Source organism: Ranitomeya variabilis, chromosome 8 (assembly GCF_051348905.1).
Source record: "Ranitomeya variabilis isolate aRanVar5 chromosome 8, aRanVar5.hap1, whole genome shotgun sequence".
Lineage (NCBI taxonomy): Eukaryota > Metazoa > Chordata > Amphibia > Anura > Dendrobatidae > Ranitomeya > Ranitomeya variabilis.
Window position 1 is genome coordinate 59432141 of NC_135239.1, and position 22855 is coordinate 59454995.

Consider the following 22855-nt stretch of genomic DNA (forward strand, 5'->3'; position numbering starts at 1 on the left):
AATGACTCACCGTGGTCCAGCCTATAGCTTACCTCTTCATAAAAACTGATTAGATTGGTTTGACAGGAGCGATTTCTCATAAACCCATGCTGATATGGAGTTAAACAGTTATTCTCATTGAGATAATCCAGAATAACATCCTTCAGAAACCCTTCAAATATTTTACCAACAGTAGAGGTTAGACTTACTGGCCTATAATTTCCAGGTTCACTTTTAGAGCCCTTTTTGAATATTGGCACCACATTTGCTATGCGCCAGTCCTGCGGAACAGACCCCATCGCTATAGAGTTCCTAAAAATAAGAAATAATGGTTTATCTATTACATTACTTCGTTCTCTTAGTTCATTACATACTGGAATGTGTTGAGAACAATAAAACCTAAAAATTATCAACATAAATCACAATTAATATCCCACGGAGGTCTGGAGTTGGAATGATGCTCAAAATGAAAGTGGAAAATTAAGTTACAGGCTGATCGAACCCCAGTGGAAATGCCTCAAGACAAGGAAATGATGCTCAGTAGTGTGTGTGCCCTCCACGTGCCTGTATGACCTCCCTACAACACCTGGGCATGCTCCTGATGAGGCAGCGGATGGTCTCCTGAGGGATCTCCTTCCAAACCTGGACTAAAGCATCCGCCAACTCCTGGACAGTCTGTGGTGCAATGTGACGTTGGTGGATGGTGTGAGACATGATGTCCCAGATGTGTTCAATCGGATTCAGGTCTGGGGAACGGGCGGGCCAGTCCATAGCTTCCATGCCTTCATCTTGCAGGAACTGCTGACACACTCCAGCCACATGAGGTCTGGCATTTTCCTGCATTAGGAGGAACCCAGTTCCAACCGCGCCAGCATATGGTCTCACAATGAGTCTGAGGATCTCATCTCGGTACCTAATGGCAGTCAGGCTACCTCTGGCAAGCACATGGAGGGCTGTGCGGCCATCCAAAGAAATGCCACCCCACACCATTACTGACCCACTGCCAAACCGGTCATGCTGAAGGATGTTACATGCAGCAGATCGCTCTCCACGGCGTCTCCAGACTGTCACATGTGCTTAGTGTGAACCTGCTTTCATCTGTGAAGAGCACAGGGCACCAGTGGCGAATTTGCCAATCCTGGTGTTCTGTGGCAAATGCCAAGCGTCCTGCACGGTCTTGGGCTGTGAGCACAACCCCCATCTGTGGACGTCGGGCACTCAGACCATCCTCATGGAGTCGGTTTCTAACAGTTTGTGCAGACACATGCACATTTGTGGCCTACTGGAGGTCATTTTGCAGGGCTTTGGCAGTGCTTCTCCTTGCACAAAGGCTGAGGTAGCGGTCCTGCTGCTGGGTTGTTGCCCCTATGGTCCCTTCCACATCTCCTGCTGTACTGGCTTGTCTCCTGGTAGCACCACCAGCCTGTGGATACTACGCTGACAGACACAGCAAACCTGCTCGCATTGATGTGCCATCCTGGATGAGCTGCACAACCTGAGCCACTTGTGTGGGTTGTACAGTCCATCTCATGCTACCACAAGTGTGAAAGCACAACCAACATTCAAAAGTGACCAAAACATCAGCCAGAAAGCATCGGTACTGAGCTGCGGTCTGTGGTCCCCACCTGCAGAACCACTCCTTTATTGAGGGTGTCTTGATAATTGCCAATAATTTTCATCTGTTTTCTATTCCATTTGCACAACAGCATGTGAAATTGATTGTCAATCAGTGTTGCTTCCTAAGTGGACAGTTTGATTTCACAGAAGTTTGATTTACTTGGAGTTATATTCTGTTGTCTAAGTGTTCCCTTTATTTTTTTGAGCAGTGTATATTATTTGGGTGGCAAAAAGGGAATGTTTCTCCTTGTGGAAAGTACTAGGGCATAAGAAGACATGCAATTCTGCTCTGGGAATTTAAATATGTAAATAGCCTCTTCAGAGGGAGAAGAAGACAAACTCTAGCATCACCTATTGGCTGTAGCAATCCAAAAGTGAATATCAACAACCCAAGGAGCCTTTCCATATGACTTCGGAAACCTAACCAGTTCTCCTGCACTGATGAGGGAAAATCACCCAGAAACAAGCATCTGCAAACAGGATAAAGGCCAATCCAGTTACTCCAAGTCATGTGGCAATGCTCATTAAAAAGGTCAGTATTAACATGTAGGATTGCTACATCCATTAGGTGGCACTAGAGTTCAAGTCCTCAATAAACATACATACATAATATATACACATACCTTTTTTATATATTGAACCTAGAAACACATCCTTTGGCAAGTAGCCAGAGAGGTCCCTGCTCTGGATCTTGTGAATGTGACACGTGTTGGTCGTAGACTTGATGTCCTTATTAGGGTAACAGCATCAATCATGCTACATTCCACCCATGTTATTTTGATGGCAGACTTTTTCAAGGTCTGATGACTGTCTTCGTAATACCTTGCTTAAGATGGGTGCCTAGAGTCCAGATCACATTCTCCCTTTTTCTGGTATCTGGACTTAGGATGGGTGTAATCCATTATACCAAACAATGTGCAGGTCCCAAGACAAATCACGGCCTTTCCAACACCAGGTTAGATTACCAATGAACTGGCAGGATGCAGCAGACCCCCATGAAATGTTATTTAAATGCCGCTGTTAAAAAGATTGATAGTGATATTTAAATAGTGAAATTGCATCGATGGGAGTCACCTCCAGTCGGTGAAGTTAGCCAGCATCTGCCTGTATGTAACACACCCGGAGTCTGGCTTGTATTAAGCAGTCCCTGCTGTCACGTAGGAGTCCTTCCGGATGAAGGAGTCAATCCACATACATCCTACATCAGGTCCTCAAATATGACGCTGACTCAGAAGCTGTTACATAGCTGGAATCTGCCTGTAGCAGCAGCAACCAGAGTCGGGGTCCTATCGGATCTATGTACTCATTTCATTGCACCCATCAATACCTGACAGCTGAATTTAAATAGCAAAACTGCAGGTGCGCCTAAACACTGGTTCCCATTGGTCTCACCATGTCGTGACCACTGGGTGCGGAAGAGCTGTCATGGCAATGGGTGGCCTGAAGTGAAGTCCACCCCAAGACTGCCAAGATAGCTGTCCTGCGCAGTCCAGTCAGGGCTTCATAGAATACATAGAAAAAGCAACCAGACCATCACAGGTTCAAGTTGCCTAGTGGAGACTCCAAATTAATATGAAAAAAAAAAAAACCTTTCAAAAGTTAAATTAAAAATTTTCACACCTCTTTTCCTAGTGCTAATTAGATATCATACATATTGAACAAGCTACCAATTTTCTAAGTAAATATATTTCTAAAGGTGCTGTTGACATAAAATTCTCACAGATGTCGGATCTCAACCCATCCAATCCACACGTGCAAAGAAATCAAACCATAGATGTCCATAAAATTAGGTTGTGTGTAATAATAGGAAATAAACATAAGGATGAATGACCTCGGGGAGATCAAAACATCCAAAACCGCGGAGACACCATCACGTGTTTCTCAACGCAGTGATCCAGAACACTGCCCCCATCCCTTATGGGAAATATACAAACGCATGTAGGATAGCTGCGGAGACACCATCACGTGTTTCTCAACACAACCAATGAATAGCCAGGTCCTTCACTGGGAAGGAACAACCACGGGAAGGGCAGCATCCAATAAAGGAAAACCACCTATGCCAAAACATGGTATCCATCCACAGACAGCTGTTTCGGGGTATTTGCCCCTCATCAGTGTGGAGTAGGAAACGACACAAGGAGAAAATAATTTACGCATGAAGAAAGAGGTGCAAAAAGCCATGGAAAATCTTGGCATCAGGTGAAATCTATCAGCAATTAGAAAGCAATCCTGCCACTTAGGTTGGGGCCATAATCCGGAAGTGGAGCAAAAACTGTCGAGCAATACCATGAGACGAAAAAAGAAAAGCAACTTTAAAAAAAAGATAAAAATAGTGAATTGGGCGCTTTCTGACTATGTCCTCAGATGTGAAGATCTTCCCTTGAGAGACATGTTTGATTCCTTGTAGGAAACCAGGAAAAGTGCCTAATAAGGATTATAGCAGGCTATTTTGAACAGGACAATTTTTGGTGATTTTTCACCAAGTCTCTCCACTCACCAAAGACTTTCCACATTGGGATGTGTGAGCAACAGATTTAGCATCATTTCCTATGGCCAGTTTCACACGTACGACATTCATAGAGTACGGACCGTGATGTCTGCTGGTCTCACAACCCGATCAACAGTCTCAGACATATAAAAGGCTGAAGAGTTTGGATCAGGAGATCTGTGGCCGGTCCAGACTCAGACCATGAATGTTGGAGGCATGAAGCAGACTTAAAAGTGATTCAAAAGGAAAAAGGTAAATAAAATATGAGAAAAACACGATCTATACAGACTTGAGTCACCAAGCCGCTAATTGCATCCTGATCTAGATGTAGATAGTGAAGCCAGAGATTTTTAGAGTAAAAGTACTTTCCTAGGTCTTGATGTGGACATGATGAGCTAGTTCCTGTCAAGGGCATTACGTGCTTTATGGTTATTGCTCGGCCATAAAAGCGTGCTTTCTGAACTGCAAACAGCAAGTACTAGAGCAAACTGTCCTGACTTGTAGACCATTTATTATAGACAGCGCTTAATGTGACTCTCATGCCCAGAATTAACATTGGCCTAGAAATACCTAATGTGTACACGACGTATTCTGGTTCCCCCGCCATTCCCAAGTTCTGCGGCTGCTTTATCTGCATCCAAAACGGCCCTTGCAGTTGTCCGGGGAGTGCAGTGATTACTGCTCATTCACTGCCAAGGGATATCCCAGCACCGATGCCACCGGCACTGCACTGTCCCGCCTGTCGATGACTGTTGTGGTTGTGTGGAGAAGTAATATTTCCACTTGGGCTCCCTGTGTACTGGGCCATTTTGGACACAGAAAAAAGCAGTCATACCCTACAGCATTTTCCAAGTGCTATTTAAATGTACGGTAGATATTGATACAGAAAAGATTAAACATTTTTGATAAATGTAGTTAAAATAAAAATTTTATTTAAACAATATATGTTATTTTCAGAATGCACCATATATAAAGAACTAGAGTCTCATGGGCCCGATACAAGAATTGGACCGAGGCCCCCCATCCTGATTGAATACAGTGGGAACGGAAAGTATTAAGACCCCTTTACATTTTTCACTCTCTTTGCAGCCATTTGGTAAATTCAAAAAAGTTCATTTTTTTTCATATTAATGTACACTCTGCACCCCATCTTGACTGAAAAAGAAACAAATGTAGTAATTTTTGCAAATTTTATAAAAAAGAAAAACTGAAATATCACATGATCATAAGTATTCAGACCCTTTGCTCAGACACTCATATTTAAGTCACATGCTGTATATTTCCTTGTGATCCTCCTTGAGATGGTTCTACTCCTTCATTGGAGTCCAGCTGTGTTTAATTAAACTGATAGGACTCGATTTGGAAAGGCACACACCTGTCTATATAAGACCTCACAGCTCACAGTGCATGTCAGACCAAATGAGAATCATGAGGTCAAAGGAACTGCCCAAGGAGCTCAGAGACAGAATTGTGGCAAGGCACAGATCTTGCCAAGGTTACAACAGAATTTCTGCAGTACTTAAGGTTCCTAAGAGCACAGTGACCTCCACAAAACTTAAATGGAAGAAGTTTGGGATCACCAGAAGTCTTCCTAGACCTGGCCGTCCAGCCAAACTGAGCAATCATGGGAGAAGAGCCTTGGTGAGAGGTAAAGAAGAACCCCAAGATCACTGTGGCTGAGCTCCAGAGATGCAGTAGGGAGATGGGAGAAAGTTCCACAAAGTCAACTATCACTGCAGCCCTCTACCAGTCGAGCCTTTATGGCAGAGTGGCCAGATGGAAGCCTCTCCTCAGTGCAAGACATATGAAAGCTTGCATAGAGTTTGCTAAAAACACCTAAAGGACTCCCAGACTATGAGAAATAAGATTCTCTGGTCTGGTAGTCAGTGGCTTCAGAACAACTCTGTGACCGTTCTTGACTGGCCCAGCCAGAGCCCTGACCTAAACCCAATTGAACATCTCTGGAGAGACCTGAAAATGGCTGTCCGCCAACGTTCACCATCCAACCTGACGGAACTGGAGGGGATCTGCAAGGAAGAATGGCAGAGGATCCCCAAATCCAGGTGTTAAAAACTGGCATCATTCCCAAGAAGACTTATGGCTGTCCTAGCTCAAAAGGTGCTTCTACTCAATACTGAGCAAAGGGTCTGAATACTTAAGACCGTGTGATATTTCAGTTTGTCCGTTTTAATAAATTTGCAAAAATTACTGCATTTTTTTTTCAGTCAAGATGGGGTGCAGAGTGTACATTAAAGAGAAAAAAAATGAACTTTTTTTGAATTTACCAAATGGAGGGAATGAAACAAAGAGTGAAAAATGTAAAGGGGTCTGAATACTTTCCGTACTAACTGTAGAGCTATACATATCTACTGTAGGCGAGCACTAAGTCCCTGACTCAGCAAGACTAGCGATTTGTACAGCAGTCTTGATAAAGTGTGCACTGGAGCAAAGCTCGCCATACACATTAGATGACTGATAGCCGGCACTCCCATACACAGGACTGATCCTGTGTTCTCTAGGAGACAGAAGGCACCAGATATGGTGGCAGTTATCTCCAGGAGAACAGCGATCTGATCTGATGAAGAAAGGGCAAAACGTACGTCAGGGTGGCGGGGACTGCACACAATCAGCGGCATCACATATAGACCTTGTATGTGTGTATTACTAAGTATAGCACACGTCAGTTAGTGTGATATATATCATCCAATTAGGTTTTCTTATGTACTGATTCATGAGTTGCTTACTTAGCTGCTATGATGCATAGCCTGTCCCCGTACTTCAATAGCAGCACCTGTTTTTATATTGTTATGATATGAATATTTGATTATTTAATAAATAATTATTTAGGTTTAATATACTCTCTTTGTTTGGGTTATTCGTGCCCTTCTGTATAGGTATAGCTGCATTCTTGAGTTGTGGCCCCTGTTACTTTGATGTGATTCAGTATGGAATATACATTCAGTGGCTGGTACTGTAAACTGCAACCTTGAAAAAAGCAACGTGTGAACAAGCCCTAAGGATCCAACTCCTGATGGAGGATTTCTACATCAGAAAATCAAATGTGCATCTAAGAAATTATTCCCTGTGTGACTACTACAGTTTCTGGGCAGAATCAGCCTTAATAAGGGACATGTAATTAATGGAAAGATCTGCAGCTGTATGAACAGCAATGGAGATTTCCCCTAGCAAATAATCGAAAGTTTTGTATGGCAGTTTTGTGGATATTAGTGCGGAACAGAAGAAAATAAACTTAGGCACTCAACTTATGCAAAGCTTTTTGTGGTTTTTAATGTATTCATCAAATAAACGTTTTGGCCACAGTGAGCGGCCTTCTTCAGTAACGATTAGTATCAGAAGATAAAAGCGTGGGTGAACGCAATTATATAACCGCAGCACGTTAGCAGTAATATGTAGGTAAAGGTACAATGTCCAAACCGGTGTGACCGGTGTATTATGGAGGCCCAGGAGGGACAGCGTTATACACCGGTTTGGACATTGTACCTTTACCCAGATATTACTGCTATAAACTGATGATGACCTTTGACAGTCTTAGTGCAGGAACTAAGGAGTTTGCCCCTCAGACCATGTGGGGTCATCACAACAGAACCAGACCCCAATCAGAGGACAATAAAACATTCCTTATCTAAGAACTGGCCCAATATTTATGGACATAACTGTTTATCACTCATGGTAATTCTGCTTCATGTCACCTGTCTTACCCATGTTTTTTTCTTTTTTTTTTGTTGTGTGATGTCTTGTGCATAAATATGTGATTCTCCAGAATTTCTTTTAGTATTTGCCTGATGAAGAGACCTGTGTAGTCTCGAAAGCTTGCAATTTGTTACCGGCTTTTCAGTTAGCCATTAAAAGGTATCAACCACTGAGGACTCTCAATTCTAAATATTTTTCTATCCACTGGCTAACACAGTACCAAGATATATATCTTTCCTGGACCCTACTTAGGCACCTTGTCTGGTAGTGCATACGGTGTTTCCTTATATTAGTGCGGAATAGGCCTAAAAATCAGCGTTGGAAAAATAAAAAATCCATTGGAACCTTGAAAAGTTTTAGTTACTTACCGATAACGGTATTTTTCGGAGCCCATAACAGCACCATGAGAGAGGGGATCCGCCCTTCAGGGACAGGAAACCTACAGGCACAAAAGGGTGGAACCTCTCCCACGCATCAGTTGGATTACAGAGCTCGAGAGGACCATCATGGTTAATGGCAAAAATATGTACAATACTCGAATGACTAACTATTTCACACAAGTGAACCTAATAAGAGAAAAAAAGTGTGCACCCAACGTGAAAAAAGGGAGGGAGTGTAAGGGTGCTGTCATGGGCTCTGAAAAATACTGTTAACGGTAAGTAACTAAGACTTTATTCGGTCGCCCATGACAGCACCACAACAGAATTACAGAGAAGTAATAACTACTTAGGGAGGGACTACAGCCTGCAGCACCCTTATACCGAAGGAGAGGTCTGAGGAAGCACCCAAATCTAACCTATAATGATTATAAAAGGTGGAAGGAGAAGACTAAGTATCTGCCTTACATATCTGGTTGATGGATACTTCCATCCTCTCTGCCCATGAGGCTGCCATGGATCGAGTGGAATGCACCCTCAGCCCTTCCGGAGCCGGCTTCCAATTGATGTATATGCTAGAGAAATAGCCTCCCTAATCCACCTGGCTAATGTGCCCTTTGACACTCTAAGGGTACCGTCACACAGTGGCACTTTTGTCGCTACGACGGTATGATCCGTGACGTTCCTGCGATATCCATACGATATCGCTGTGTCTGACACGCAGCAGCGATCAGGGACCCTGCTGAGAATCGTACGTCGTAGCAGATCGTTTGGAACTTTCTTTCGTCGCTGGATCTCCCGCTGTCATCGCTGGATCGTTGTGTGTGACAGCGATCCAGCGATGCGTTCGCTTGTAACCAGGGTAAACATCGGGTTACTAAGCGCAGGGCCGCGCTTAGTAACCCGATGTTTACCCTGGTTACCAGCGTAAAAGTAAAAAACAAACAAACCGTACATACTCACATTCCGGTGTCCTTCAGGTCCCTTGCCGTCTGCTTCCCGATCTGACTGACTCCCGGCCGTAAGGCAGTACAGAGCACAGCGGTGACGTCACCGCTGTGATCTGCTTTCACTTTACGGCGGCACTCAGTCAGAGCGGGAAGCAGACGGCAAGGGACCTGAAGGACACCGGAATGTGAGTATGTACGTTTTTTTTTTTTTTACTTTTACGCTGGTAACCAGGGTAAACATCGGGTTACTAAGCGCGGCCCTGCGCTTAGTAACCCGATGTTTACCCTGGTTACCCGGGGCCCTCAGCATCGTTGGTCGCTGGAGAGCGGTCTGTGTGACAGCTCCCCAGCGACCACACAACGACTTACCAACGATCACGGCCAGGTCGTATCGCTGGTCGTGATCGTTGGTAAATCGTTTTGTGAGACGGTACCCTAAGACTTTCCTGGCACCTTGAAAGGAAACAAAACAAGGCATTGTAATTACTCCAAGACCCAGTGACTGCTAGGTCTAGTAGGTACCTCCTGACATATAAAATTGTGGAGCTTCCTTTCTTTCTGGTTAGTAGAATTAGGAAGGAAAGAAGGAAGAACTATCTCTTGTGTTCTGTGAAATCTGGAGGCTACCTTGGGCAAGTAAGCTGGATCCGGCCTAAGCACTACCCTGTCATCCTGAAATTGTGTATGTGGAGAGAGCCTAGACAGAGCTTGGATATCACCCACCCTTTGCATTGACGTTAATGCCACTAAGAAGGTTACCTTGAGGGAGAGTACTTTCACTGAGGCAAATTAAATGGGCTCAAAAGGGGCTTCTGTCATGGTCGAGAGTACCAAGTTTAGGTCCCATGGCATAAACTATTCTCTATGTATGGGTCTGGACCTGCCTGCTGCCTTGATAAACGTGGAGACCCAGTAGTTATTATCGATATTGCAGCTGAATTAGGCCCCCAGAGCTGACACCTGTACTTTAAGAGTACTGGTTGAAAGACCCATATCTAGACCTTTTTGGAGGAATTCCAGGATCTGGCCTATCGGCATCCCCTCCCTGCTCTAAACTCTGTGGTAGCTAGAAACTTACTCCAGGTCCTACCATAGATCTTGGTCGTAATTGTCCTCCTATTTTTAAGAAGGGTGGCTACGAAATTGGGGGAAAAACCCTTATCTCTCAATAGCGCCCTTTCAAACTCCATGCCGTCAGGTGGAGTCCGGATGCTTGTGGATGGCAAACTGGGCCCTGGGAAAGGAGATCCGGAAGTACTGGCAATACCCAAGGGTTGAATAGTGACATGGTCCTCAGCCATGAGAACCAAGCCCTTCTGGGCCAAAAGAGGGCGATCAGTATAATTCTTGCCCTGTCTTCCCTGACCTCTCTCACCTCCCGTTGTCACAGGGATAAGGGGGGGGGGGAAAGGTGTAGGCTAGGTTGAAGTCCCATTTTATCAGGAAGGCGTCCACCGCTAAAGGATACTCTCTGGGGTTCAGAGAACAAAATTGTTCTACCTTTCTGTTTCTCCTGGTGGCGAAAAGGTCCACATCCGGGCGACCCTATAATTGCACAATCTGGTTGAAGATGGTACTTTTCAGCAACCATTCTCCCTGCCTTAGCAGGTTGTGGCTCAAAAAGTCTGCTCTGGCATCGTCTTTTCCCTTCATGTGCAGTGCAGCCAAAGACAGAAAATGCTTTTACGCTAACCAAAACAGGCACTCTGTTACATCCATAAGGGGTCTGGATCGAGTCCCACCTTGGTGGTTGACGTAGGCCACCACCACCTGATTGTCGGAGATGATCCGAACGTGATGGCCCTGTAGATGTATAAGGAGTCCTTTAACTGCCAACTCTACCACTGTTATTTCCTTCAGGTTAGAAGAACCTTCTATCTGTTGATGATCCCATAGGCCCTGGACTACGACTTCACTATGAGCCCCCAACCAGAAGGGCTTGTGTCCATGGTGACTACTTGGGATATGCGATTCTCCCAGGGAACCCCTCTGGACAAATTACCCCAGTCAAGCCACCATATAAGGGATTTTACCAAAGCCTGAGATAAAGTCAGCCGACCCTGCAGGAACCCCCCAAGGGCTCTATCATTAATTAAGACGTCTCTTTGCAGCGTTCTGGTGTGAAATTGTGCCCTCTGGACCGCCGGGATGCATGAGGTTAAGGAACCCAACAGGGACATAGCTTGCCTAAGGGACACGGTGGGATTGTTGGATGCTTTCAAAATTTGGTGACGAAGGCAAACCAACTTATCCGCTGGTAGGCAACACTCCTGTTTTTCCAAGTCAAAAGTAAGGCCGAAAAATTGTGGAACCTGTAAAGGCTGAGTCACACATAACGATATCGTTAACGATATCGTTGCAACGTCACGCTTTTGGTGACGTAGCAACGATCCCGCTAACGATCTCATTATGTGTGACAGCGACCAACGATCAGGCCCCTGCTGGGAGATCGTTGGTCGATGGGAATGATCAGGCCTTTTTTTTGGTTGCTGATCACCCGCTGTCATCGCTGGATCAGCGTGTGACGCCGATCCAGCGATGTGTTCACTTGTAACCAGGGTAAATATCGGGTTACTAAGCGCAGGGCCGCGCTTAGTAACCCGATATTTACCCTGGTTACCATTGTAAAAGTTAAAAAAAAAAAACAGTACATACTCACATTCTGATGTCTGTCACGTCCCCCGGCGTCCACAGGGTTAAAACTGCTTTCGGCAGGAGCGCTGCTAATATGCACGCACTGCTGCCGAGAGCTTCCCTGCACTGACTGTGTCTTCACCGCTGTGCTCTGCTTTACGGCCGGCGCTGACCCATTCAGTGCAGGAAAGCTCTCGGCAGCAGCACGTGCATATTAGCAGCGCTCTTGCCGAAAGCAGTTTTAACCCTGTGGACGCCGGGGGACGTGACAGACATCAGAATGTGAGTGTGTTTTGTTTTTTGTTTTTTTTTACTTTTACAATGGTAACCAGGGTAAATATCGGGTTACTAAGCGTGGCCCTGCACTTAGTAACCCGATATTTACCCTGGTTACCCGAGTGCTGCAGGGGGACTTCGGCATAGTTGTAACTGTTTTCAACGATGCCGAAGTCGTTCCCCTGATCGTTGGTCGCTGGAGAGAGCTGTCTGTGTGACAGCTCCCCAGCAACCACACAACGACTTACCAACGATCACGGCCAGGTCATATCGCTGGTCATGATCGGTGGTAAGTCGTTTAGTGTAACGGTACGTTAAGGGTTGTAGCCGGGACTTTTTTATATTCAATAACCACCCTAAATGCTCTAGAGTGGACATTGTCCTTTCTGCCTGAACCCAACAATGGTTCGCTGACCTGCCTACAATGAGGAAATCGTTCAGGTAGGGAATGACGAGTGTCAGCCATGGCTTCGGCGACTACCTTAGTAAACACCAGAGGGGCAACTTCAAGGCCAAAGGGGAGGGCCCTAAACTGGAAGTGATGAACCACATCTCCCATGGATACCGCCACCCTGAGGAACCGCTGGTGATCTATATGAATGGGCACATGGTAGTATGCATCTTTCAGATCTAATACCGCCATAAAACAGTTTTGAAAAACCAGCTTTATTGCAGAGCTAATTGATTCCATTTTAAAGAGGTGTATTCTCAGAAACTCATTCAGGGCCTTAAGATTAATGACAGTCCTAAATGAACTATCCGGTTATCGAACCAAAAAACAGAGAGGAGTAGAAACCTTTACCCTTCTCAGATTCCGTAACCTCTGTCAGGACCTCTTTAAGATGTAATTCACAGACTTCTGCTTCCAGGGCAGCCTGCTCTGAAGGAGAGGACCGGAGATGAGTCACTTTAAATTTATCTCGTGGAACCGAGGGAAATTCTAACCTGAGCTCAGATAATATTAGACTCTGAATCCAGTCACTATTGGTAATTCGTGACAAGGCTGGAAAGAAGGCAGCTTCTTATGATCTCGTGATGGGCTTCCAAACATAAACCCCGTACCTCTTTTCTTCCTCTCATCCCACCTAGCTTGGTCTCTGGAAGGCCTCCTACGGCTAAATCTCTTTCTGCTAAAGGGACGCAGATAGGAAGGGATCAACAAACTGGGAAACTTCTTCTTATCATCCCCAGCTTTTTCCAACAGCTCATCTAGGACTGGGCCAAAGAGGTATTCCCCCTCACATGGGATGGAAAAAAGTCTGGACCTGGCCTGAATGCCCCACGGCCAGCATTTTAACCATAACGCCATGCGAGCCGCGTTGGAAAGCCCTGCTGCTCTAGCCGCCATCCTGACCGAGTCTGCTGAAGTGTCGGACAGAAATGCCGCAGCATCCTGGATCACCGGCAAGGCATTCAGGATAAATTTCACGAGGGGTTCCCTCTTTCAATTTAGATTCTAGCTGGTCCAGCCAAACAATCATCGATCTGGCTGTACAAGTGGATGCCACCGCTGGCCTAAGAGACCCGGCCGACATCTCGCAAGCCCCTTTAAGGAAAGTGTCAGCTTTCTTATCCAGAGTATCCTTCAGGGTCCCTAGATCCTCGAAGGGCAAGGAGGACATTTTTGAAGCCTAGGCCACCGCCGCATCCAGTTTCGGGGCCTTATCCCAGTAATTTAAATGCCGGAGGCCAGGAGCCCTTTTTTGCGGCCTCTTCCATTCTCGGCGAACTAGGTCCTGAATCTTTTTGTTCAGGGGCAAGGATCTATGTTTCTTTTGATCCAATCCACCAAACATGATGTCCTGTACAGAACATTCCGGGCCTGGACTCGGTCATCCTCCATAGTCCCTCTGACCGCCTTTACTAATTTGTCCACATGGACTAAAAGAAGACAAAACGGCCAGAGTCTTCATCTGAAGAAGAAGATGAAGGGGAGAGATTGCGGAATACTGCTTTCCCCCGTAGTCAATAGAGGGGTCCGAATCAGAGAAGCCTGCTCTATGTCCTGACTCCTTGTCTTTGGAACATTCTCCCCGTGAAAGGGACCTCATGGACTCCCTCATTTCCGTCCTAATGATTTCTCTTAGGCTTGCGGTGAAGTTGGGCGTTTCCTCCGCAACCTGTGGAAGGGGTAACCATGAGGTACTGTATTCTACCTAGCGGGAGATACCCTCTTCCCTGAAGACCTCACCGTCTGCTGGACACAGGACTGACAATTTTTTCTGACAAGAGTCCTGCAGGGGGCATCTGCAGGCACATTCCTTGGGTCTCGTCTTCCCGGTACACTTCTTCCCCTAGCAGGATAGGAAAATAAGGGGAAGACTGCATCACTGACAGAACATTCATGAAGATCCCTTACCAGTGAAGCAGTGAGTAGGTACCAGATCACAAGGGTGGCATCTCTCAGCCGACGCTGCTGACTCGTCCATCCTGGAAGAGCTCCTATGGCTGGACCGACCACTTGCCTGGCCATCACCTGACTCCACTCGAGTCTTTCGCCGGGCAGTACGGGGCTTCTAAGTAGCATGCTGCTGAGTAGGGCTCTGCTGCTGCTCACCTATGTCCATTATGCCAAATGGCTCAGAAGCACAGATGCATGTGCATTAAATGCATCAACCCCCCTCCCCCTGGATTTTCTGGGTCAGCAGGTACTGGCCAGGGAGCGCTTCCTTCCCCCTGGACCCCGCACGCACCGAGCGTTATACCCCGGCGTCCTCGACCCCGGCTGCAGCCCCAGGCGCCGCCGAGCGCATGTGACCAGAGCTCTGAGAAAAAGCCGAAAGGCACCTGGACACACCTCCAGGCTCTGCTCCCCAAATGCGACGATATGGCAACCCCAGATGGGGACGCCACCGCGTCACCGCTGAGCCCCAGCCCGCCTCCGGATGCCTGGCCAAGCGTCCACCACGCCAGGAGCGCCCACTAGGAGGATACCCGGACCCAGGGAATACTTACCTCCGACGTCGGCCCTCCGGAGACGGAAATCCTCTGGACACCGCTCCACCTGCCTGCTCACTACCGTGGAATTCTCCCCGGACGACTCCAAGTATCTTGTAGGAAAGGGTCCCTGTCTGGGAAAGGAAACCAACTGATACAAAAGGGTGGCACCTCTCCCACGCATCTGTAGGTTTCCTGTCCCTGAAGGGCGGATCCCCTCTCTCTCGTGGTGCTGTCATCGGCGACCGAAAAAAGTGTACATTAAACACTGAGACCCCCCACCTAAAATAGAAGAGACCAGCTAGGAACAAGACAAAAAATGCTGCAGATCATGTTGAGGTTTGGAGACCTGTTGGCGGTTCATTCAGAGTTCACATGAAAAATAGTGCAGCATGCAGTCAAAACAATAGTTCCCAAATTGGAACCCAGATGAACCCTATTATAAGTTAATGAGGTACACAGATCGAAAGATTGGAAGTTTTGGTTTTGTTGTAGATGATGGTGGCATGAGTGGCCTCCAAGCTGCACTGGCACCAGCGCTTTTAGCTATTCCTCCGTCTATAGCAGGTGCTCCAAGTGTCTATTGGATGACTCCGTGGGTGCCACATTAGTTAATAATGGCAGAGGCATCTTCCAGGAATGCTTCTGGTGGATGTTGTGGTTGCAATCTCGTGACGCAACATTCAGGGTCGTTCAGTATCTTGTTATATCCAGCTGCTCTTTATAATAAAACCACTGTATAGACTTGGAAATCCATAACTTATTGCACACGTGACCGGAAAATTAGAGCATGTGCTACATACAGACTCACATGCATAATGCTTCCATGACTTTTACTGGCTTTTGTATCCAATTTTTCACGGCAGAGACGTACTGATCTGGAAGGAGATGAAAAACTTGAAAGCAGAAGTGGTTAAATCTACGGCCAAGCATTTCTAACGTCGTAAGCACATGTGCCCATAGGGCAGCCCCGGATGTACTGACTTCTGACCAGGACTGCACCCTACGTTGCACCCTCCTCTACTGAGGCACAGCAAATCAAGGGTGCAGAGAAGTCACCCGAACATAAGCAGCTTGGACCCTAAACGAGAGGCAAGAACGGTCCAGAAGGTCTCAGCTGGAGCTGAAGGAGATAAACGCCGCCACTCATCACTGGAAGAAGCCATTACATTCTGTGCAAAACTGCACACATTCCTAATTACAGGAAAGAAGCAGAGACATGGAGTTGTTTGCTTATAATCTGCGAGACAAGGAAACCTTAATGCTTCAAAATGATGTTAGCATTTCTGCATGAGGAGCCATGGACCGGGCACAGTGCAATGGGCACATTCTGGTTTGAGAAGCGCACGGTGACTGGTCCCATCATCGCAGACTTATAACAGAGGCGTACTGTACATTTAGTGAGATATCTTACAACATGTAATCTCCGGTCCTCCCTAGACCTCCTTCACACTTATGCTGTCCTCACCCAATCACCCTCACTTCTCCCGAGTGTCCCCCATCCTCTGGAGCCCTGTGCCCAAACACGGCCAATTATCCACCACTCGGAACTTGAAAACGCATCTCTTCAAGAAAGGACCCCGCTGCCACCTCACCACCACCGCAGCTGCCGCAACCCTCCACCCTACTGATTCCATCCCCATTACCCTGTAGACTGCAAACCCGCAAGGGCCGGGCCCTCTCCCCTCTGTACCAGGCTAGCACTGTTAGTTTGTTCACAGCAATCTATATTGGGTTTTGTATGTTACCCCTTCTCATGTACAGCACCATGGAGTCAACGGTTCTCTAAAAATATATAATAATCATACAGTTGATAAAGCAACCAAATCATAAGTACACTTTATGGGAAGTCTACCAGTAAGATCAACTCCCTCTCCCAAATCACATATATGGGGAATGCAGATCTTTAAAATGTAAACCTATCAACACCTTTATATCTTTTATCTGTTGCTGCATTCCCAAGTAATTAGTGTTTTAAGTCATATGCAAATCAGGTGTTAAGTACTTTGGGCGAGAGAGAACACTTACTGATACATTCCCTTTAAGTAATGGAGAATAGGACTTTTAAAGGGAACCTGACAGCTGATACATACCCGAACCACAGGCAGCATGTTTCAGGCATTGGCTGTATGATTTCAGCCAGGTATGTTTGCTGCAGTTTTGGCATCCAGGTCTGTTCCTTTAAAAGGCCAAGGGGAGCAGGTAGGTGAGTGCCTTTTCGACTAGTCTCTTGTACCGATAAGACCCTGATGGCTTGTAAGGCATGTATGTCTTTGAAGCTCTGCAGCGTTTCAGAGTCAAACACACCTGGCAGAGATTGTACAGCCAGTGCCTGATAAATACTTCCACTGGATCGGCCATCAGGTTCCCTTTAAAGGGAACCTGTCACCAAAGAAAACGCTATTGACATGCAGATATGGGGCTAATCTACAGGTTAAGAGCCCGCACTTAGCTGAATGCTGCAGGGAGAAAATTAACTCGGCAGTGTTGGGCTAAGACCATTAACCTGCAGATTAACCCCATGTCTGCACATTAATAGTGTTTTTTTTTCTAGTGTCAGGTTTGCTTTAATTTGGATATTTAGGATAAGTCTTCAAAATCAGGTCACTTATATGTGAGAAAGGTGCAAATCATACCAAATCACTATGCACCAGGCTGTGCCATGGACGCCTAGGTATGTGTATATGTTGCCTTTTTCAGGAGAATACTGCCTGAAAAAAAAAAAAAAAAAAGGTCTTAAAAAATGCCAAAAACAATGAACATATGTGCAACAATGTCAAAACAACGTTCCATACATATGTTCAGTTATTTGTGCTTCTTTTAAACCACTTCAGGCTTAGAAAGCCATGAAACAGATAAAAGAAGTGACCGGGCCCTTCTTCAGGCTGTAACTAGTATATATACACACAGTTTAAAGAAACAAAAAAAAAAAAACCCCGCCAGCTGTATGGCCACTGCAGGAATAATACCGCCGAGTGCACATAGTCTACTAGGGATGGTGCGGCCTATGATGTCTGCTGTGAGGATATGCATATTAGGCATATGACATCCCCACCGATCAGCTGGTCTCAGCACATCTCCATTCACTCTGTATTAGTGGCTGCTGCCAAAATCTGCAACGTGGCTCATACCCAAAGGAATTGGGGCCGCACTGCGCTTCGTGGTCCTGGCCAGTACATGGTGAGCAGAGCTGCTCCACTCACATCCAACCGCTGATCGGTGGAGGTGCCGCACACTGACTGAGCATCTGATGCTGCAGACAGGTCTTCAAAACCATGAGGATGGACAATTCCTCTAAATCAGCTGATAAGAGGCAGCGCCGGAAGTCCGACCTCCCCACCAAGCGGATGTTGATGCTCTTTCCTTAAAAAAAAAAAAAAGTCAAGAAACCCCCATAATTGTCAATGTAGCCAGTCTGTACATCTATCTGTGATTGATAAAGTTGCATCAAATTTGTATGGGACTGGAGGGATAACTCATGAAACTGTACAACAGCCCTGTCCTTGTTCCCCATAGAAACCAATCACATTGCAGCTTTCATCTCTTACAGCGCTCTTAAAATGAGAGCTGCACGGTCATTGGTTGCTAAGGTCAACCACTAGGTTTCCACTTGACAGTTAAAAAAAGACAGTTGCCCCAAAACAGCCAATCAGATAATTTCTTACGTTTTCTAACCTATGCTAGAAAAATGAAAGCTGTAAATTGATTGGCTGTAATGGCTCCATGTATCTCTGCCCAGTTATACCGGAGACTGACCACATATTACTGTTACAGCCTCCAGGGTCATGTTACACAGGAGCCTGAATACAGTCGTACTAGATACAGAAGGCATAGCACGTTTTGTCACTCGTGTATACCGCGCCGCACTGACTTATAGCCGGGAGGCGGCTGTGTCAGCATAGTAACGCCGGACAGACACACCTAGGAGCTTTCACTTACATGGCTCAGCTGACATCCATCCCATCTGTCTGTGGCCTCTGTCACTAGCTGCTTCCTACTCCCTTCACAAGCGCTAGACACGGCAGCCAATAGAATCTCGCTGTGATCCCAGTGCATCATTCTATTGGGTGCTCTGGCTGTCATTCAACTTGCATCCACCAGTGAGGAAAAAAAACGGGCGGTGCTCAGAGCTGAGCTCTGCTATTGGCTGATGCGGCCGTCACTCACACTTTCCTCCTATCAGCTGTGCTGTCACTGCAGTCCGCCCTCCCTTTCCTCTCATGCTGTGAAGTAGTTCACACACACACACAGGGATAGAAGGACGCAGCCAGTAAGTAAAGAATAGCGCTGTGCAGCCTTGTAGTGAGGCAAGAAGTGCTGCAGCAGCTGTGTCCTGCACTCTGCCTGTAGCTGGTGGGCAGCATCCTCTGTATGTTCTGGGATTGTTACCAGGGTGTATGGGGGGATCCTCCAGGTCTCTCATGCCTGGAGACTGGAACACCCCTTTAAGTATTGGGCATTGGTCACTATAAGAATCATGTAAGTAAATGTTTATTGTAGAGAGCACCTGACCCCTCTCCTGAGGATTATTGGGGACCCTCTCAGTGCCCCCCGGATCTATCGGTGCGTCACACTCAGGGTATGTGTGTATGGGGCCTGAGCCGTGTCGCCCCTTTTTCACCCAAAAATGCCAACTCAGGCTGGACACATAAGGGGGCACTGCCGGTGATTAGACTCCTACTGATTAGAGTCCTTCCCAGCTGGACGATTGCATCCTCCTATGGTTTATTGTGAACGGTGACCGTGTTCTGTAATGTCGGCCGTGGACTCTGGCCCGGATTCATCACGTTGTGCCAGAATACTGGGGTAAACCTGCTTAGAATGATTCCACCTCTTGCTCCGGCCCCAGACGGCTCTGACAACTTATTGAAAAGTGTGAGGAGCTTTTATCTTAAATTATACCCCCAAAAAGTGGCCTAAATGACATCAGAAATGTACGTGGCCCCTTGTCTGGAGTAACATTTTTGGCTGTGGCCCACAGGTGTTGGAAGAGGCGCAGCAGATCTCCTAATGAATTCTATCCTCCTAGGCCGGGATTACCGTACAGCACATTGGTGGCTCCATCTAAAGCCAAACCAAAAAAAAAAGGACAAAAAAATGGCCATGGAAGAATGTATTAAATATTAACAAAATTGGGAGAACACCATGAAAATCTCTCTATCAAACCATAAAATGTAGCTTTTATTAGTAATTGTGTAAAAATAGTTAAGGTTATAAAAACTTGTCTCTAATCTGCCTCTTAATTAATGATTTCTGACAATTAACACTTATATGTATTCATTTGATGACACCCTGGGGTGTCATCACCTCTATAGCAAAATAGGGCAATCAGAACTTATAGCACAAGTTTCCCCAAAATGTGTCACCGCAGGTGCATAATCATCAGGGGACGAGACACTGGCAGGAACCATGGCAGTGTCCCCTGATGATGCGGTGAAACATGTTGGGGGGACTTGTGCTATAAGGTCTGATTGTCCTCTTCTGCTATATAGGTGATGACTCTCCATCTGAAGGTCGGGATTCACGGGGATCCGCTGATGGGCCGTTCATTTTATCCAAGCAGTTGGAGCCAATTTGTGCTCTGACTACGTTTTTAGTAGTCAGTCTTTTTTTTTTTTTTTGAGAGAGGCACAAAAAACGCATTTTAGCCACTCTTTTATTATGTCTCTCAAATAGGCTGACCTTGTCGACTATCGGGTCAGGCAGAGCATAAAGTGATTCCATCCCCTTCAGTAAAGCCAATTGCCCCATGGACGGATCCACCAGAATTCTTACCCAACACCCCTGTATAGAACAGCACAGCAGTGTGCACTGCGCCTTCCAGCAGATATATACTGGCCTGGTAGAGGCCAATAGACCAGATCTACTGAAGGCCGCCATCAGTGCCATTAATGTCGCTATATACCGCAGTACTCTAGTATTACTGTATGGTACAGACACTCCGATGACTATAGGGTCCAGTTCCTTAGGTGGACTAAAAATAAAGTAAAAATTAATGAAAAAAAAGTATAGAAAAGCTTAAATCATTCCCAGTTTCCCAATTCATATAAAAAAACATTTGTGGTGTCTGAATTTGTCAAAGTCCCTACAATGAAAATATAAAATGAATTAACCAAAGGCTAGCTGCGTGAAGAAAAAAAACATCGAAACGTCAGGATTGCCATTTTTGGATCACTGTACTTCTTCAATAAAAAAATGCAATAAAAACTGATTAATAGATTATGCCAGCAGGTTTTTGCTATGTAATCTGGGATTAGCATGATGTAGGGGCAGAGAGCCTGATTCCAGCAATGTGTCACTTACTGGGCTGTGTTTTGCTGTTTCAATAAAATCAATGTTTTATCAGCAGCAGATTATCACAAGTGGACTGTGTGCGACCCCCTCCCCCACCACTGATTGGCGGCTATGCACAGTGTACACAGAAAGTGGCCAATCAGTGATGGGGGCGGGGTTATACACTGCCTAGCATTCAGAGAACTGCTATGTCTGCAGCAGAAAAACCAGGGATTGTAGCACAACTGCTGCACCCCGTAAGGTAAGCGACACATCGCTGGAATCAGGGTCTCTGCCCCTACATTATTTTAATGCTAGATTACATGGCAAAACCTGCTGACAGATCCCCTTTAAACATTATATGTAAAACGTCAGCTCCCCAAAAAAAATAAAAAATTCAGTAACATGGTAAAGTGAATATCGTTTTTCAATCTTCCAGCCCCTTGTACAAAAAATAATCTTCCCTACGGATATGTCAACAGAAAAAAAAAAAAAAAGTTGTGGGTTTAGGAAGACGAGAAGAAAAAAATTGAAATCAGAAATGAAAAATGGGAGTAAATTGGTTGTATGAGGCCTGCGTTCTGACTATTCAATTAGTGACGCCAATATTAAATTGTGCAGGGACGTTTTTTTTTTGTTTTTTTTTCCTAAGGCGAATTCTCCACCCAGTTGTCACTTTCTTCATACATTTCTAGGAGGAATAAAGGAAACGTCACATGATCCAGAATTACTATGTTTTTTTTAGAATTGAGAGTCCTCAGTGGTTGATACCTTTTAATGGCTAACTGAAAAGATGGTAACAAATTGCAAGCTTTCGAGACTACATACGTCTCTTCATCAGGCAAAGACTAAAACAAATTCTGAAGAATCACATATTTATGCACAACATAGTATAGAGAAAAAAAAAAAAAAAAAAGGGGGGAAAAAAAACCATGGATAAGCTAGGTGACATGAAGCAGAATTACCATGGGTGATAAACAGTTACGTCCATAAATATTGGGCCAATTCTTAGATAAGGATTGTTTTATTGTCCTGTGATTAGGGTCTCGTTCTGTTGTGATGACCCCACATGGTCTGAGGGGCAAGTTCATTAGTTGATGTAAAAAGACATAAATCCGTGTGACACATTCATTCCTGCATTTAGAGTGTCAAAGGTCGTCATCAGTTTATACTCCCAGACTCTTCTGTCTCTCTGAGTTTTGAAGTTACTTTTCAATACAAGTAATTTCATGTCCATAATGCTATGATTTGGGAGACAGAGATGTATTGCCACAGGTAGATCCATTCTTTTTTCTCTTATTGTGTGGCGATGAGAGTTCATCCTTGTTCTCAGTTTCTGCCCTGTCTCCCCCACATACAGACCCCCAGTTGGACATTTAGTACAAATAATTAGGTACGCCACATTAGAAGTGATGCAGCTGAATGTACCTGGTATCTTGTAGTCCTAGTGTGAATTGGGGATCTTTATCTTGTCCGTGGTCATTATAAATGGACAGGTTTTACATTTTTTCTGATTGCAGGGAAAGGTACCTGCAGCTGCTGGAGAGGACAGGGAGCTTCTGACAATGATGCTTCTTAGATTTGGGGGCTGCCTAAAACACAGTAGTGGGGGG

The 22855-nt window shown here is 45.6% G+C and overlaps 2 protein-coding genes across 7 annotated transcripts in view; one reads left to right on the forward strand and one right to left on the reverse strand.

Moving 5' to 3' along the window:
• The window catches only part of LRRC8B (leucine rich repeat containing 8 VRAC subunit B), a 38056-nt gene extending 19010 nt beyond the window's left edge, over window positions 1–19046 (reverse strand). Inside the window, exons 1-2 of one of the 3 annotated variants that reach the window (XM_077276034.1) lie at window positions 18909–18990; window positions 17606–17680 (exon numbers count right to left, since the gene is read on the reverse strand). The gene's annotated coding sequence lies outside the window, so the exon portion shown is untranslated. Of the gene's footprint in view, window positions 1–188; window positions 284–17605; window positions 17681–18908 lie in introns of those variants that run through there. The other 2 variants (XM_077276033.1, XM_077276035.1) reach the window with 2 other exon arrangements.
• Window positions 19047–19148: 102 nt separating this feature from the next.
• Window positions 19149–22855, forward strand: part of KYAT3 (kynurenine aminotransferase 3) — a 33133-nt gene continuing 29426 nt past the window's right edge. The window contains exon 1 of one of the 4 annotated variants that reach the window (XM_077276038.1): window positions 19149–19239. The gene's annotated coding sequence lies outside the window, so the exon portion shown is untranslated. Of the gene's footprint in view, window positions 19449–22855 lie in introns of all 4 variants that reach the window. The other 3 variants (XM_077276036.1, XM_077276037.1, XM_077276040.1) reach the window with 3 other exon arrangements.